A 5,329-nucleotide genomic window follows, 5' to 3' on the forward strand; every position below is an offset into this window, starting at 1 on the left:
GGGTAACGGTGGGGGAACACACCGTATTCATCTGAAGTATGTTAGAGGCAGAGACTCAAAGTGGATGCAGTTAATGCAGTTTTTTGATGCGCTCCTTAGAAAACTGCGGCAACTTTTGTGTCTCACCTCTTCTGTCTGTTGCCAGCATTCACCTCTTCCACAGTAGCATCTTCTCTCACCTGAGAGACACACAGGCTGCTGTGGCCCTAACGAAACTCCCATGATGTCAGCAGGTGGGCCCAAAGCCTGTTACACCTTGCTGTTCCCGCACACCTTCTTGAGCCAGATCATTAGTTCAAACAGAGGAGAAGGATCAAGGAGATCAAGGAGATGATTTTTCTAGACAAAAGCACTAGGTTAACCCAAGTGACGTATCAAGCCAGGAATGACCTCCTTCTGCTATATCTGAGTAAACATTTGTGCCCTTTATGTAACTTTGTATGTAATCTGCATGCTCAGTCAAACAAACGAAGCAGCAGCCTCTCAAAGGTTGCCTTCTTACCTCTCACTCTCCTTCCACCCGCTGCCACAAAGCAGCTCATCTGATGTCTCCTAGTCTGTCCATGGCCCGTCCTGGACCCTGCTCTCCAGGCCTTCACTCTGTTCCTTTTCTTGTTATCGTTTCTTCTACCTGATCTTGGATGTAATTCTATCAGTTCTTCCTCCATAACATCTCTTGGCTCTCTCCCTTTCTTTTGATTCCCATGCCTCCTTCAAGGTTGAAGTTTATTTTTTAAAATTAACTTTTTCATTGAAGTATAGTTGATTTGCAATATTATACTAGTTTTAGATATACAGCAAAGTGTTCAAAATGGTGAAGACTTTCAAGCCAAGGGCAGCAGAGCATTCAAACAAGTGTGGGGCCTTTCGGAGTACAGGGCCCTGTGCGGCCACTGGTCCTGCACCCTTGAGGCTGGCCTTGACTTTGAATGTGGCGTTTGGGTAGAGGGACAGCTCACATTGGCCTCCTGCTCATTTAGAGCAGAGGAATGCAACCCACTGTCAGAGTAGTGGGCCCCAGATGGAACGGTGCAGGAAATTCTCTTACAATCATTTCACTCTCTTTAAAGAGAGGATGGAATCAATCTTCCACACTGTTGTTCTGAAACAACAAGGCTCACACACGTGAGCATGCACACATGTGCACACACACACACACACAAACACACATAAACACACATGACATTTGAGTCAAATCCACACCAGCCTTACCTAGAGTCCTCTCTGTATTCTCAGGGATGCCCAGAGGCCCGAGAATGTTAAGTTAGAAATCAGCTGGAAACAGCCTTTATTCAGCCTGTTTCCCAGGGCTCACTGCAGGCTGGGTGCTGTCCTAGAGGCTTACAAGGCACTGCTGAACACAGAAGCCCCTGCAGCCTCAGGACTCACTGGCAGAGGCAGACGGTAACCATAACATGTAAATCATAACATACAATCAGATCATGACATGTGCAATGAGGGAAAACAGGAGAGGTGTGGAGCGTGACTGTGTGACCTCTGTTTAGACAGGGGTCAGTGAAGGCTTCCTGAGAGGGCTCCATTTGTAGGAAAAGGCCTGGACTGAGGAGTGAGTTGCCCGAGGAGTGTGGAAGAGAGTGGAGAGCGTCCCAGGCAGGGGGAATGGCAAGCACAAAGGCCCTGGGGCAGGGTGTGCCTCACAGCTAGAGCGATGGGAAGGAGCCCAGTGTGATTGAGCGGAGTGAGCTAGAAGATGAGATCTGAGAGGTAATGAGGGAGTCCTGTGCCGCTTGCAGACTGAAGGTGGGTTTGGGGGTTTAAGAGACACCGACCTCAATTTTGAAAGATGATAACAATCACCCAACAGATAGGAGGTTGAAAAATTCCAAGTAGTGAAACAGCTCAAGCAGTGGTGCCGAGATGGGGCTGGCCGGTGTCTTGGGAGAGTAGCTGAGAGTTGATATTGGTGGAGCTGAGGGCGAGGAGAGGTGAGCCTGTGAGGGAGGTGGGGGCCAGGCCAGCCCCCTACGGAGCCGCCGCAGAGTGGGCCTGGTGTGACGGAAGGCCCTGGGGGGAGGGGTCTGCTGAGATCTGTGCTGTCCCCAGCAGAGAAGAGCTCATCCAGTCCTCGGGGGATTTCTTTCGCAGCCATTGTGTCCTCTTTCCTGAGCTCCGAAGCTCTGCTACTTCTCCCTGAGATGGGAGGAATTTCACAACTGGGCATGGCTGTGTGCTTGGAGCTGGGAGGCTGAAGGGTAAAGCACAAAGCTTGTGGAGGAACGAGCAGTTTGGGGCAGGAGGGGTGGACCTGCTGGGAGCCAGGCTGGAACCTGAGGGACAGAGTCTTCTCTCAGTCGGGGAGGGCCTGTTCCCACGGGGCCTGCTGCAGCCTCATCTCACGCCGCCCTCACATCAGCTCCCGGGAAGCAGTGCTGGCTGGTTTTTGCTCTGGTCTCAGTGACAGTGTCAGCGGCTTGGGCTTCACGGTCACTGCCATCAGGGTACTGGGAGGCTTCTGCATCAAGTACTCATTCCCAAAGGCCAGGCGAGGGGCCTAAGTTTGGGTGGAACGGGCAAAGAGCCACTCACTTCTGAGATTGGAGATTGGAAACTGCGCTTTTGCTCGCTTTGCCTACAAAGAAAGACATGATTTTAGAGCAGTGCTTAATCTGATGAAGGAAAGCCTCTGCAGTGACTGGTAGTGGAGAGCTGTAATGGAATAGAGCTTGCCTCCTTCTGTGGAAATTATGTGTTCCCTCATTTCTGTGACCAAAATTTTTGGAGTACCTCCTATATGACAGGCGTTGTTCAAGCTGCCCCAGTTATAAAAGTAAACATATATCCTGTTGTTAAAGTAAACATATATCCTGTTGTTTCATATTTTAATATTATTTAGGGATAAGAACAGAATCAAAGAAGATTGGGAAAAATCTTTCTCCTCTCCTAGTATATCTTAATAATGAGTCATCACAGAACATTCTAGAACACTGAGAGGGGCTGGTGACCTGGCTAGATCATTCGAGAAGCTTAGCACATGTCAATCATTTCTGACTGGCCAATCAACTGGGGGGCTCAGACTAGGAGCCAGTAGGTAAGTAATGTTGATTAGTCTTTAATTTGTGTCTGATTCTTTGCAACCCCATGGACTGTAGCCTGCCAGGCTCCTCTGTCCATGGGATTCTCCAGGCAAGAACACTGGATTGGGTTGCCATTCCCTTCTCCAGGAGATCTTCCCGATCCAGGGATCAAAGCTGATCTCAAGCAGATTCTTTACTGAGACACCAGGGAAGCCCCCAGAAAAATAATAGGTATTCTAAAAGGTAGGTAAACTTTGAAAATACAGAGATATGCTTCATCCAGTAATCACCAAGTTTCAGCTCTTTCTGATTACTTTCCTAAGGCTGCTGTTAACAGTACAACTAACAAGTTGGTTTAAAACGACAGAAATTTTTTCTCTCGTAGTTCTAGAGGTTAGAAGTCTGAAACCAAGGTGTCTGCAAGGTTATGATCCCTCTGAATGCTCTAGGGAAATATTCATCCTTGTCTCTTCTAGTTTATGGTGGTTTCTGGTTGTCTTTAATTTTTAATATTTTAGTTATAATGTATCTTGGTATGGATCCTTTGGATTGTTACTTGAACTCTCAGCTTCCTGGATCTGGACGTCTATTTCTTTCCCCAGGTTAAGGAAGGTTTTAGCCATTATTTATTCAAATAAAATTTATTCAAATAAAATTTCTGCCCCATTTTTTCTTTTCCTCTAGGACTTTTAGTGAAGTTGCTCAGTACTGTGCGACTCTTTGCGATCCCATGGGCTGTAGCCTACCAGGCTCCTCTGTCCATGGAATTTTCCAGGCAAGAGTACTGGAGTGAGTAGCCATTCCCTTCTCCAGGGGATCTTCCAGACCCTGGGGATTGAGCCCAGGTCTCCTGCATTGCAGGCAGACACTTTACCCTCTGAGCCACCAGGGAAACCAAGCAAGTTAGTTTGCTTGAGGTTGTCCTGTAAACCCCTTAAGCTTTACCTTTATTCCCCCACTTCCCTGCCTTTTTTGCCTTTTTTTTTTTTCCTGCTCTGATTAAACAAGTTATTGCTCTGGTTTTTCTCCAAGTTTGCTGATCCTTCTTCTGCCTCATTTATTCATGTGTTTGAACCTCTCTCATGTATTTTTCAGTTTAGTTATTGTATTTCAACTCTGTGTGTTCTGTTTTAATTTTCTTATATTTTCCCTTTCTGTTGAAGTTCTCACTGTATTCATTTAGTTTTATGATCCCATCATCTACCCACATGAAGTACACACTTCCCTCATCCTAAGCTCCCTGTAGGGTGATTCAGGTGACCACCTGGAATCAGAATGTTTGTCCATTTTGCCTTCTCGCAGGCCAGGCCAGCAGTGACTGTCCTGAGTAACTCAGCAGAGATAAGGATGGTGCAGAGAACTCTAGAAAATGTAGAGAATGCAGTCTGGCTTAGGGGGAAGCAGCAGGCAGAAGCCCAAACCACAGCCTTGCAGATGAGGTTTTAGCCAATCAGAAAAAGGAATTTAAGCTGACACCCTTGTTGGTAGTAGAAATATTGCATGAAGAGGCCTGTGAGATCCAGCAATTCCCAGATGTGTTGCAGCCTCCACTGTACAGCCCCAGAATAGAGCGGAGGCCACTTCCCCCTTATGACAAGGGGGAGGGGATGGGCCAGAAGCCTCTGTTTATTCTGAGAGACCTTGAAGTGGAGCCTGAGGGGACTGAGGCACCTTCAGAATCCCTCTCTGAATTTCTTTGTTGCCCCCTTCAACACTATTACTGGTCTCAGTTTTAAGCTTCTATCCCACCCTGTAAACCCTCCTAGCCTGGAGCTACCCTGGTCCTGAGTGCACCACTGCGGTTGTGGAAGCCCAGTGACAGGTTCTAAGTCTCAGGTGCTCTGAGATTATGCACATAATTCAGAATATTGAAATAACTCATTGTCTTCATGTGCACTAAAGGAAACTTCTTGATGTTGCTTCTTCCCTATTTCTTTTTACCTGGTAAACTTACTTATTTATTTTTTAAAAATCCTGTTCACACTGTTTTTGGAGAAGGCAATGGCAATCCACTCCAGTACTCTTGCCTGGAAAATCCCATGGATGGAGGAGCCTGGTAGGCTGCAGTCCATGGGGTTGCTGAGTTGGGCACGACTGAGTGACTTCACTTTCACTTTTCACTTTCATGCATTGGAGAAGGCAATGGCAACCCACTCCAGTGTTCTTGCCTGGAGAATCCCAGGGACGGGGGAGCCTGGTGGGCTGCCATCTATGGGGTCGCACAGAGTCAGACACGACTGAAGTGACTTAGCAGCAGCAGCACACTGTTTTGAAAGGAGACCCTAAAATTCAGG

Source organism: Ovis aries, chromosome 20 (assembly GCF_016772045.2).
Source record: "Ovis aries strain OAR_USU_Benz2616 breed Rambouillet chromosome 20, ARS-UI_Ramb_v3.0, whole genome shotgun sequence".
In the NCBI taxonomy this organism is placed as follows: Eukaryota; Metazoa; Chordata; class Mammalia; order Artiodactyla; family Bovidae; genus Ovis; species Ovis aries.